Source organism: Neodiprion lecontei, chromosome 6 (genome assembly GCF_021901455.1).
Source record: "Neodiprion lecontei isolate iyNeoLeco1 chromosome 6, iyNeoLeco1.1, whole genome shotgun sequence".
Classification (NCBI taxonomy): domain Eukaryota; kingdom Metazoa; phylum Arthropoda; class Insecta; order Hymenoptera; family Diprionidae; genus Neodiprion; species Neodiprion lecontei.
This window is the reverse complement of record NC_060265.1, coordinates 18,329,757-18,344,276: the sequence shown is the minus strand read 5'-3', so window position 1 is coordinate 18,344,276 and position 14,520 is coordinate 18,329,757. Positions and strand designations below refer to the sequence as shown.

Here is a 14,520-nt window from a genome sequence, read left to right as displayed (position 1 = left end):
CCAAAAAGATTATGGGAAGATTATAAAGTTATAGAAATTTTATTAGCGGACTGACAGCTACCGAATTTGGGGTTGCGCGAAAAACGAATTGAAATAATTTATTGTAAACATGAACGAGGAACCACGGAGCGCTTATCCTGGAAGTCGAGAAATTTTATTAGCGGACTGACAGCTACCGAATTTGGGGTTGCGCGAAAAACGAATTGAAATAATTTATTGTAAACATGAACCAGGAACCACGGAGCGCTTATCCTGGAAGTCGAGAAATTTTATTAGCGGACTGACAGCTACCGAATTTGGGGTTGCGCGAAAAACGAATTGAAATAATTTATTGTAAACATGAACCAGGAACCACGGAGCGCTTATCGTGGAAGTCGAGAAATTTTATTAGCGGACTGACAGCTACCGAATTTGGGGTTGCGCGAAAAACGAATTGAAATAATTTATTGTAAACATGAACCAGGAACCACGGAGCGCTTATCCTGGAAGTCGAGAAATTTTATTAGCGGACTGACAGCTACTGAATTTCGGCTTGCGCGAAAAACGAATTGAAATAATTTATTGTAAACATGAACCAGGAACCACGGAGCGCTTATCCTGGAAGTCGAGAAATTTTATTAGCGGACTGACAGGTACCGAATTTGGGGTTGCGCGAAAAACGAATTGAAATAATTTATTGTAAACATGAACCAGGAACCACGGAGCGCTTATCCTGGAAGTCGAAAAATTTTATTAGCGGACTGACAGGTACCGAATTTGGGGTTGCGCGAAAAACGAATTGAAATAATTTATTGTAAACATGAACCAGGAACCACGGAGCGCTTATCCTGGAAGTCGAGAAATTTTATTAGCGGACTGACAGGTACCGAATTTGGGGTTGCGCGAAAAACGAATTGAAATAATTTATTGTAAACATGAACCAGGAACCACGGAGCGCTTATCCTGGAAGTCGAGAAATTTTATTAGCGGACTGACAGCTACCGAATTTGGGGTTGCGCGAAAAACGAATTGAAATAATTTATTGTAAACATGAACCAGGAACCACGGAGCGCTTATCCTGGAAGTCGAGAAATTTTATTAGCGGACTGACAGCTACCGAATTTGGGGTTGCGCGAAAAACGAATTGAAATAATTTATTGTAAACATGAACCAGGAACCACGGAGCGCTTATCGTGGAAGTCGAGAAATTTTATTAGCGGACTGACAGCTACCGAATTTGGGGTTGCGCGAAAAACGAATTGAAATAATTTATTGTAAACATGAACCAGGAACCACGGAGCGCTTATCCTGGAAGTCGAGAAATTTTATTAGCGGACTGACAGCTACCGAATTTGGGGTTGCGCGAAAAACGAATTGAAATAATTTATTGTAAACATGAACCAGGAACCACGGAGCGCTTATCCTGGAAGTCGAGAAATTTTATCAGCGGACTGACAGCTACCGAATTTGGGGTTGCGCGAAAAACGAATTGAAATAATTTATTGTAAACATGAACCAGGAACCACGGAGCGCTTATCGTGGAAGTCGAGAAATTTTATTAGCGGACTGACAGCTACCGAATTTGGGGTTGCGCGAAAAACGAATTGAAATAATTTATTCTAAACATGAACCAGGAACCACGGAGCGCTTATCCTGGAAGTCGAGAAATTTTATTAGCGGACTGACAGCTACCGAATTTGGGGTTGCGCGAAAAACGAATTGAAATAATTTATTGTAAACATGAACCAGGAACCACGGAGCGCTTATCCTGGAAGTCGAGAAATTTTATCAGCGGACTGACAGCTACCGAATTTGGGGTTGCGCGAAAAACGAATTGAAATAATTTATTGTAAACATGAACCAGGAACCACGGAGCGCTTATCGTGGAAGTCGAGAAATTTTATTAGCGGACTGACAGCTACCGAATTTGGGGTTGCGCGAAAAACGAATTGAAATAATTTATTCTAAACATGAACCAGGAACCACGGAGCGCTTATCCTGGAAGTCGAGAAATTTTATTAGCGGACTGACAGCTACCGAATTTGGGGTTGCGCGAAAAACGAATTGAAATAATTTATTGTAAACATGAACCAGGAACCACGGAGCGCTTATCCTGGAAGTCGAGTTTCACCGCGTAGCGGACCCGAAGCGCGGGAACCGGGAGGTTGAGAACCCGGTATTCGAAATACGTAGCGGACCCGAAGCGCGGGATCCGAGAGGTTGAGAACCCGGTACTTGAAATTTGCGGAGCGCGACACTCAACGGTCCGCTCTACTGCGCGGTTGTTACCAGACTGAGGAACTCGGCTAGCCGATTTTAGATTGGTGACGACACTCACCGAACATCCGAAAATTCAAACTTTGGTTTCCAACTGTAATACTAGGTATGATGATGTATGATGTATGATGTACGATGTATGATGTATGATGTATGATGATATGATATGATGTACAATGATTTTAGTTTCACATTTCATACAAGAAATCCACACTTCATCTCTCCTGCCGATTCCAGACACAAGCGGCCAGGCCCTTCGATGGTCAGCCGTTGACTGAAGATATATCCTTCGGTTAACGGGTCAGCTGATAACGCTGCCGTTCTGCGACAGTTGGATGATGAAAAATTTTGCTCGTATCTTTCAAATGTGTGTTAAAATACACTCGAAGTGTTATGAAGCTTTGTTCTTTCTTTCCCCATCACCTTTTTAGGTCTTTAAATCACTACGCAGCGTTAAATACTGTCTCATATACGAAGCATCCGTTTCATCTCGTTTAAAATTAGCGCATCCGTGATGTATTACAGTTACTCTGAATTTTTTTCCATCCGAATACTTTTCGAAAAATAAATTCTGCTCCTCCACCCAACGCAGATACTTCACTTGCGACCAGCTAAAACAGCGTTTCGATTCTATGCCTATGAAAATTCAAGATCGAAGAGCAAATGAAAAGTTGTTGGAATAATTATGAATACTAATGTTATGGAATACATCGAGTGCCCGTCGAATAGAATCCCATTTCGAAATGAATAATTCTTCTCTTTTCATATCATAGCTAATCCAGTAATATAGGTAAATAGGATGGTTGGAGGTGTTCGGAAATGGTAGGAGGTGGTCGGCGCTGGCAGAAGGTGATAGGGGGTGGTCGAAAGTGGCCATTGATGGTCGGAGGTGGCAGGGGGAGGTAGGAGCTGTTCGAATATGGTAGGACATTTCATAAGTTAAAGTCGACGATGATCCGGTGCATCAATATTATCGTTACAGATTTTCGTTTCCCATGAGGCATAGAGTATTCAACAACGATAATGCAGTCCTTAAAATTCATCATTCATCTCCGTCTGGAAAGCTAATTCGCAAGGCGTGGTATTCTAGATGTGTCAAAACTAAGCTAGCGGCAAGTGTTTGCATTATTAGAAAAATACCCGTACTCTACATACACTGTTTCTAATCTTTTGCTACATTTGGTTTAATCCCCATGCTTCCACAGCACGAATAGTCGGAAATGTTTTTGATTATCCATAATAAAATAAGAGAAGTAACAAAGCTTAAATTTATTGTTAAAGCTCCAATGAATACATCAAACTGCGGTCGAATTCATTTATTATTTGCACATGACCTCTGTACATTTGATAAATTATTTCTAAATACATCGAAACATATGTATTTATAATGAATATCATGCAATGGGCTGTGTAAACTATAAACTATAATTTCTATCAAATAGCTGCTTTTATGTAAACAGGGTTTTGGGACTCAGTTAAGTTGAATCTAGATTTTTGCCATCGTATGTAGGACATAGGGTTACAAGAACAAATGCGAATTACGAAGAACTCCGTATTAGAGATAAGGATATTTTAGTTCAAGTATACCTATACACAGAAATCTGTATGTGAATATACTAAAACCTCTGTGTATACCTCTCTGTATATAGTATAATATATATAGTATATAGATTATATATCTCTGTATATATAATAATTGCCAAGAAATTAGAAACACTCACAACTTTACGCAAATAGAGTAAAACGTAAGGTTAATAATATACAAATTACACAAGCGCACCATAAAACGTGGCAAGGGTAATCCTAGTGCAGTGATTGTATAAACTAAAGACATATACATTTACATGTACATGATATAAATTAATAGTCTAGAAAAGAGTATTTAGAGAGCTTATCTAATTCCGATCTTGTCACAATAGATCATTAACATAATCAATATACGGTTTAAGCTGTATTAGCTACATTCACAATTAGAGATAATATTTTTTATCCATTTTTATAGTTATTTAATTTCTTGTACAACAATTTTTCAAACTTCACCGCAAAATGCCCAACGAGTTCTCGAAGTGCAAATACGAGTCCAATTACCTTACAGTTGGCATTACATTGATTTTTGCCTTCTCGCGTCGAGTTATAAATACAGAGAAATCTCAATGAGAGCTCATTTCTATAAGATTTAGTGTAGTGCTATATTCGTAGCTGTACCTGTTATTCTATATCATATACTGTCCTTAATTTTAAACACACACCACAACAACGGCTGAAAGCACAATGGCAAGAAGAGAGGAGCAATCTGCATCTTAATAAATCTTCACTTCTTTATACGTAGCACAGCGATGTCACGTCGGAGGATATGTACTAGTGGATCACTAGGTGGGGCACAGAACTGAAACATAATTTGAATCTTCAACATCTCTTACAGAAAGTAGGTACGTTGCCAGAACTTATATACCAACAATGAATATTCATAGAGGCTATATTCGTAAATACTTACAAAAGTAAGCTAATATTTTACCCGCAATTGCTTATTACTGATAACTTGATATGACAATATCCCCTTCCCGCCCCTCCCCGCCCCTTTCACGACCCACCCCGCCCTACCTACTTCTGCTCCTACTCCTACTACTCCGACTACTCCTACTCCTAATCCCACTCTAACTCCTACTATTCCTACTTCTACTCATATTCCTACTCCGAGTCCTATTCCTACCACTACTCCTACTTCTACTTCTATTTCTACATCTTCCCCTGATCCTACTCCTGATGCTGATTCTACTTCGTCAAATATTGTAAAAATGTTAAACTCACCGAGCACGAATCCTCGTCCTCCACCTCGTCCAGCTCGACCACCTCCAACCACCTCGGGTTATACCTGGAATAGTAATAAATATTCTCAGTATAGGAACACATTAAAAATATTGTGTAAGGATTAATATAATTAATTAATTAATTAATAATATTATAAATTTTATTAGCGCATTTATATCTACCGAATTTGTGCTTGCGCGAAAAATGAATTTAAATAATTTAATGTAAACATAACAAGTTTAAAATATTTTAGATGAAATATAATTACAATTGCCATCAAATATTATAAAAGTGTTTTACTCACCGAGCACAAATCCTCAGCCACCTTCTTCTCCTAGTCTTCCTCGTCCTCCTCCTCGTCGACCTCCGACCACCTCCAACCATCGCCAACCACCTCGGATTATACCTGGAATAGTAATAAATCATTTCAGTATAAGAAAAAATCAAAAATATTGTGTAAGGATTAATGTAATTAATTAATTAATTAATAATATAATAAATTTTATTAGCGCATTGATAGCTACTGAATATGTGCTTGCGGAAAAATGAATCGAAATAATTTAATGTAAACATGACAAGTTTGAAATATTTTAGATAAAACATAATTTCAATTGCCATCAAATATTATAAAAGTATTTTACCCACCGAGCACAAATCCTCAGCCACCTTCTTCTCCTAGTCTTCCTCGTCCTCCTCCTCGTCGACCTCCGACCAGCTTCAACCACCGACAACCACATCCAACAACCACCGATAACCACCTCGGGTTATACCTGGAATAGTAATAAATATTCTCAGTATAAGAATATATCAAAAATATTATGTAAGGATTAATATAATTATTTAATTAATTGATAATATAATAAGTTTTACTATCGCATTTATAGCTACTGAATATGTGCTTGCGCGAATAATGAATTGAAATAATTTATTGTAAACATGACAAGTTAGAAATATTTTAGATGAAATATAATTACAATTACCATCAAACATTACAAAAACGTTTTATTCACCGAGCACAAATCCTCGTTCTCCTCGTCTTCCTCGTCCTCCTCCTCGTCCACCTCCGACTACCTCCAACCACCGCCAACCGACTCCAACGACCACCGCTTACCACCGCGGGTTATACCTCGATTCCTAATAAATATTTTCAGTAAATATTAGATCACATCGAAAATATTGTTTCAGGATTCATATAAGTTTTTCATCGACACATTTCACCAAGAAGATTATAAGAAAATTATAATAAATTATAGAAATCTCATTAGCGCATTGATAGCTACTGAATTTGGGTTTTCGCGGAAAGTGGTTCGAAATAATTTATCGTAAACATGACAAGTTTAAAATATTTCAGATAAAATACAATTACAATTGCCATTAAATAATATAAAGATCTGGTACTCACCGTGCACAAATCGTCGTCCTCCTCGTCCTCCTCCTTGTCCACCTTGATCACCCGCTACCACCCCTAACCACCTCCAACGACCACCGCTAACAACCTCAAGTTATACCTCGAATACTAATAAATATTTACAGTATTAAAACGGATCAAAAATATCGTGTGAGGATTAATATAATTTTTATATTGACACATTTTACCAAAAAGATCATCAGAAAATACTATCAAATGAGCTACGGAGCGCTTGCCCTGGAAGTCTAGTTCCACCTGGTAGCGGACCCGGAGCGCAGGATCGAGGAGGTAGAGAACCCGGTACTCGAAATCTGCGGAGCGCGATTCTCATCCGTCCGCTCTACTGCGCGGTTGTCACTAGACTGAGAAATTTTGGCGGTCGACGATTGCTATAGATCGATAACGTCGAGGGAAAAAAATATTTGGGTGACGTCATTTTCTGAACATCCGAGCATCCAAACTTTGGTTTCGAACTGTAATACTAGGTATGATGATGTATGATGTATGATGTATGATGTATGATGTATGATGATATGATATGATGTATAATGATATTAGATTCTCCATTTCAGACAATAATACGCACATCATCTTTTCTGCCTGTCCAGACTCAAGCGACTAGGCCCTTCGATGGTCAGCCGTTGAACAAGGATTCTTCAGGTAACGGGTCAGCCAATCACGCTGCCGTTCTGCGACACTTGGATGATAAAAATTCTTGCTCGTACATTTTAAATATGTGGTAAAATGTACTCGAAGGATTAAGGTGCTTTATTCTGTCTCTCCGTATCAAAAAAAAAAAAAAAATCGCCGTCAATCACCTTCTTCGGCTTTAAATTAGGACACTGCGTTAATTACTGTCTCATATACGAATCATTCATCCAATCTCGATCCAAATTAGCGCATCCGTTATATATTACAGTTTATCCGAATTTTATTCCATACGAACACTTTTCGAAAAACAATTCTGTTTCTCTACCCAACGTAGATACCTTACTCACGACTAGCTAAAACAGCGTTTCGATTGTATGCCAACGAAAATTCAAGATCGAGAGAGCAAACGGAAAGTTGTTGGAATAATTATGAATAGTAATGTGAATACATGGCGCAGCAGTGGGACGAAGAGGACAAAGTGGACGTAGGTGGTCGGAGGTGGTTGGCGGTGTTCGGAACTGGTAGGCGGCGGTAGACGCTGGTACGAGGTGGTAGGGGGTGGCAGAAGGTGGTTGGAGATGGTAAGAGGTGATAGGAGGTGTCTGGACGTGGTTGGCCGTGATCGGAGTCGGTCGAGGAGGACGAGGACGATGAGGACGACGGCGGAGCGGCGGCGGAGCAGAACGAGGAGGGGGTCGAGGTGGACGAGGCGGACGAAGGTGGTCGGTGGTGGTCGGAGGTGGTTGACAGCGGTTGGCGGCGGACGAGGTCGAGCTTCTTCTCACGGGGATGATCGAGCTGATCGACATTTCTAAGTCGCAGTTGACAAGTAGTCTTACGTACTTACTTTGTACCAACTCAAGTTCTCCTAGGTCTTGGTTTTGGATTTCAGACTTTGTATACAGCATAACTTTGTACACTTTTGTATTGATGTTTCCCATTATTGTTATGGGAAAGATGATAATAAAACCATCAAACCATCAAACCCTTTTGCATTTTTGGCGAAAATTTTCGCGATTTTGAAAAGTGCTGGAATAAATCATTTGATTCCCCATTTCGACGTATTCTTGATAGAGGAAACGATTGTTTTCAGTTCAGAGTCGCTGTAAGCAACGAAAATATTTCCATACTTGCTAGGTTATCCCGTAGTAGTTGGTAGAACTTTGTCGGAGATGTTCAATCTTAAGTCTAGATCGATGAGTTACCAAAGGATCCGCGACTTACGATAGCAAACTGAATCTTCAGATGAAGAATCCAAGTAAATAATGATTATGGAGTCTCAAAATTTCCCTCACAGTTAAAAATGGCATTTTTTTACGAAAGAAAATCGTAAATATTACATCTAGACTCTCATATCACTTACACCGTCTTCGCTATTATATTCATGCAAGCATTTCGCTCATGCTTCTGAAGAGAGAAGCCATGTCCTCCAGTCACATATCGCTGTACCATAAGCTTACCTCACACAAAAAACCTCAACTTGGGTGTAAATCCGCACCGTCAACTCGTACATAATGCTTATTTCCCGTAAAAAAAAAGTTGAGGGTTGTTTTTCGTGAAGGCTTACACACAGTTGCAGTTTCATGTTCATGTCTCAGTCCGTATTTTACTGCAGTTCCTGAATCTGGTTTTTACTCCACACTCTTAGGTCAGGCTAATCATTGTCTGCGAAAGACGAATGCATGTGTTGAAGAGCTTTCACTGTCATAAAACGTAGTATTCACATTTATTCATTTCGAAACTAAATTTAATTCGTAACTCCATTTGTAGATTGGTCGAAATTTGGGTCCTACCAGTCAGTAATATCTAATGTAAGACCTATCTGCATCAACTATCATACGACTATCTATTATATCTAACGTGACGTTTTTTCCAATAAAAAATAAATAATATATATATATATATATGTATTTGCTTCCGTTTTTGATAATAATAATAATATGACGAGTAGGTTGTTATTTCTATCATTATTATCATTAAGCTTGTTATTGTTGCTTGTTGTATTATTGTTAGTTATATTGTTCTTAAGTTCTCAATCTGGATGTATCATTCACGGTATATTAATTGTAGACAGATTATGTGCTTACGTAGCTAATAATTTCATGAAATGATAATATTATATTTCACAACTGAGTTCGAGATCTTCAGTAATTACAAATATAAATGTGTAATATAGGCATGTTTCGTTATAATAGGAAGTCGGGATTTTTCTGTCTGTATTGTTATACCGCTGAATGACTTGCCATTAAAATGATTTTTAAGGTGCATTCTGATGCGTACTCAGTGAAAGTGTAGGATTGGGCTCGATCAGCGTAACGATTACATGCAAGCATTAATTGTCGAGAAAATCGAGCAAGGTTGATCGAGAAAAAGCCATTTCCGTTTTAAGTCGATCTCGAAAAATATTGACAGTGGCTTTCGTAATTAAATATTTAACATTTATCTTAATCGTTATGTTTCCAGTTCTATGCAAGTGTGAAGAAAAGAGTTTGTAAATTAATTATCAGTTCTTTTATTACAGTAATTGGAATTCTAAAATATCATGTATAAATATATGCAATGGAATGGCAAGCCATGAAAATTATTCATACCTTACAAGTTACAGCATAGTATAATCACAAGGGATATCTTATCGCTATCAAAATGCTTCATCAACTACTAATACATGTACTAAGTATTGAGGAAAAACCAAAGTGAAGAACGACAAACTTCTGCCTTTTCAAAAATAATTTCCAGTTCTATAAAACTGCACATTAGTAATGATCATTCGCCTATAAAATTTTTCTTTGCTAGGTGGCTTAATATTCACCGGTATAATTGATAAAGTATTTCGCTAGCAGAAGATCGAGTCTCTTATATTCATATTTATATATGTATACACATATATATTTTTCACTTTGTCATTAATTTGTTCCGAAGATCCAATTTTGATTGACGATGTAAAGATGTACGAACAGACATTAATTTTTTTCGAGAATCATAGCGTTTCAGTCTTTAGACTATTTGTTACGATTTCGAGTGTTTACAGAAAAAAATGTTTGCAGTGTTTAAATTTGAAATAAATACTTTAATTATATACTTGCGTGTAATACAATGTATAAAATTTGGCGTCACGCGGTCTTACGGACTTTTAATTTACATAACATATTTATTATTTTATAGGTATACTGTTCATTGAAGAGGATGTGTCCGTGTGTAAGAACTTTTGTACGTAAATTAATTACATATATACCACTGATTATCATAATTATTATTTTCTTACTCCGATACTATAGTTTCAAATAGATAAAATATACTTGTTTACAAACACCTCGATATTATATAGCCAGCTCTGCCATTGGTCTATAAATTAATTTTTTTCATTTAGCACAACTACGTAATAACCGTACGAGCTATTGTATACAATATAAATATTGATGAAATCTTATCTTTACTGCGTTGCTAAAGTCACCGAGTTTGTGGTTGATCCACATTTCCGGTATACAGCCTAAAGAAGACGTGGAGAATGATTAAACGTGACAATTCGTTGTGGGAATTGAAAACCTGAATAAGAGATTACCTTGGAAACTAGTCGTGTTTCTCAAATGGAACTCGGTGAATGCGACGCCGGCAGTCTCTGGAGGAACACCACCAATGAACATGGACGTGGTCAGCTTCAGATAGTCCCTTGGTCCCTCGTTGATGATGCTCCTGGCAGTTCCGCTGTCGACGCTCATAGTAAAGTTCTTTTTAATAGCCAACAACTCGGCCTTGTGCGGTTTTCCATCAGACACCATTTCGTAGCTGTACATTGTTGAGGTCGGGTAGTTACCGACATCGTATGACACTCTGACACGGCCGTTGTACAATTCAACAGCAATGTGTTCCCCATTCTGTCCGTCGTAAAGCAGAACTCCATTCTCGTTGGTCGTGGTGAACACTATGGTCACGTTGGCTTCAGGCCTTGTGCGAAGTGGCTCAAGCTCGACCAGCGAGCTGTTATCCACAAGGCTCAGACTTGTCAGGTACTCGCATCGTTTTCCTGGTTAAGGGGGGGAGAAGGATTAATTTTGCATCGCAGCAAATGAAAAACTAAAACACGGTGAGTTGTTCGGGTATCAATGGGTATCCTTACCAGCATAACTGGGATGGCACTGGCAGAGGTAGTCCGCGGTGGAGGCAGGGGAGGGTTGAAAACAGACACCGTGAAGGCAATCGGGATGAGCACAAGGACTCGTTTGAGGATAGAGCATGGCGATTGCCGGCGCCACTTCGCAATACCTCCCTTCAAACTCCCCCGCGCACTTACATTCGTAATTGTTTATGCCGTCGATGCAGGTTGCACCGTTCTGGAAGAAGGTTTCACCGTGACGATACGTATAGCGACGGCGCTACTGTCCGAGTGTACATGAATCATTGAACGTATAACGCAGGTGAATTTCTGAGTGCATCGTACCTGGCACAGATGATTAGTGCAATCATCCAGATTGTTTGAGCAGTTAAAGCCCGAGAATCCGAGTGAGCACTCGCAGCTGTAGTGGGTTTGGTGGTCGACGCATCGACCTCCGTTCTCACAGGGGTCGTGTCCTTTTGTGCAGAATGGTATTTTCTCTTGACAGTATTCTCCCATGAAGCCCGCGGTGCATTGGCATCTGTAGGCCTGAACCAGGTCCACGCAGGTCGAGTTGTTCGAACATTTGTTTCCCACGCAGTCGTCGATGTTGTTCTCACATCTGAGGCCCCCGTAACCGGAGGTGCAGTCGCAACTGTCACACATTGACTGAACGTCAATCAAGACATTGAGCTCAAAATTGGATCGCGGGTGATCCGCTACCAACCAAAACCTCGTCCTCTAATTTCAAACTCAAACCTAATGGGCTACCCAAAAATATCTACCAGCTACCTACCAGCTACGGACCAAGTTCTACGTATTATAAGTTCTATGTCTTCGGATTCCATTCGATAAATTTACCTATAGAGTAACAATCGTACATCCTCCACCGATTTGTGAAAACAAGAAAAGGTTCGCACAAAAAATTGGAGATGCTACGTGTAAAGATACTGATAGGCGTTTCACACGGTAAATCGTACAAGTAGAGAAAAATGATAAACTAACACTGTGAGAGGAAGACAGCGGCAGTATACATGTAACAGAATATTGTCCTACGTACAATCCTTACGTTTACCCTGGCACAAACTACTTAAGAATAGAATCACCATGGACATAGTTACCTGAATCTTCCTTCCTTCAGTACTTTGCAAGTTCCGGAGTTCCGGCAAGGATTTCCATAGCACGCGTCAGTTTTATACTGACACCTGTCCCCGTGATATTCTGGTGCGCACTTACAACGAAATACTCTATCGGGTAGCGTTTCGCAGAAACCTTCGTTCTGATAAGGGGCCGTGTAGTACATGTCGCACTTGCCCAGGACCTCGGCTGGCTGCTGTTTTGCTGCACAAAAGATAAGTCTAAAATTAATAAGCAATTTGAGTGCCATTCTAAAAGGCGGGCCAAAATAAACAATATTACAGATTCAGAAAATGGAATGGAATGTGGACTACTTCGATATTTGGCAAGATACTTCAGCTATCGCTAAATATTTTCTCAGAATTTCTGATGGGTACAATCGTATTGGAAGATTCAATCCCCCCCTCCCGAGTTGCGATCATTAAATTCAAGTACAAGCACGTTTTTTTTAGCCCCAATTTCAACTCTATCCCCTAAATCATTAGTGATATCTTTATATAATACTTACTTTTACATTGGAAGGCGGATGCTGGTGTTGACAGAAGCAATTTATCTGTCATACTGGGTGGATCCATGCATCGAGCGATACCTGGCTCGACGTAATCCTTTTTCACCCAATCAGCTAACCATCTCATGCCGCAGTCGCAGTAGAGTGGATTTGACCCAAGTGCCTTAAAAAAGTATCAAAATGGATTGGGATCTGAATATTGTTTAAAAAGCGTGTGATAAGACAAGGATGCTCACAGGTGGGTGATGGACTTTAAATCCTCGGAGGCTCCCTCGGAAATAAGCGAGATATCGTTACCGTGGAGAGAGCTGAAAGGCATCAACTTATTTTCAACATTTTCTATGACATGTATCTTTGACAACAGTAATAATCATATTGTCAATAATGCACATTGCATATCTGAGAAAAAGAAGAGGAGAACCAGAAAAACTTACATTATTCGGAGGGACTTAAGTCCTGCAAGAGCGTTGCGCTGCACACGCTGCAGTTTGTTGTAACTTATGATTCTGTATCATCACAACGAATGACAAGAGTTGAGAAAATGGTGCCAAACTGTAATTTACAATTGGTACATACAAAGAAGCATTTGATCAAACTCACAGCGTTGAAAGTTTCGTCAGATTCCTGAACGTGCCGTTGGATAACATGCCTATTTGATTGTTGCTCAGGTCTCTGTGGGAAAGAGAAGCAAAAAGTCGAATGAATCGCGAGATTAAGTCATTATTGTCAACTTCACAAGTATACTCACAGCCTTGTCAGCGCTCTGAGATGGTTTAGCTTTTCGATTTGAATGGTCTTAATGTCGTTCACATCCAAGTAAAGTTCGGTAGTTTCCGGTGGAATTCCACGTGGTATTTCGGTCAAATGTGATCTCGAACATCTGACAACTGATCCAGCGCAGTGGCATTGAGGGGGGCAATATTCATCGCCAAGGCACCCGATGATGTCACCTGTGGAACAAGAAACAGCCATTGCAATTCGTCGGTTAATTCAGTATTTATCAGTAGCGAAACGAAGAGTCTAAAGAAACGCCGACTTATTGTTGCACTTGAACTCGTGTTGAGGTATGTCCTTGATGATCGCGTCTTTCAATCTTGGAGGATCGTGACACCGGCCGGTTATGCCTTGAAGATCTCGCCCTCTGAGCCATTCGGCAAACCACGATAAGTGGCAATTGCACGACAGAGGATTTCCTTGAAGGTCACTGGAAGATAAAAATTTTTAAAATTTGACGACCTGAAGGCTCTTGCCTTTCAGACAGTTAAGTGAGGAAAAGGGTAATCTTGAGAACTCACATCATATGAACGCGTACTAAGCTATCAAACGATCCGGGCATCACGCACCCCCTCCTGCTCCCGGCCACTCCTCTCCCACAATCCACCCCGCCCCGCCTACTTCTACTCCTACTCCAACTCCTACTAATGATCCTACTCCTATTCCTACTCCTGATGCTGATCCTACTTCATCAAATATTATAAAAATGTTAAACTCACCGAGCAGGAATCTTCGTCCTCCACCTCGTCCAGCTCGACCACCACCAACCACCTCCAACAACCACCGCCAACCACTTCGGGTTATACCTGGAATAGTAATGAATATTCTCAGTATAGGAACACATCAAAAATATTGTGTAAGGATTAATATAATTAATTAATTAATTAA

General features: G+C 39.6%; 1 pseudogene; it reads right to left on the bottom strand.

The window, feature by feature from the left end:
• Positions 1-9,319: 9,319 nt before the first annotated feature.
• LOC107219780 lies at positions 9,320-14,194 on the bottom strand (annotated as a pseudogene).
• Positions 14,195-14,520: the final 326 nt, after the last annotated feature.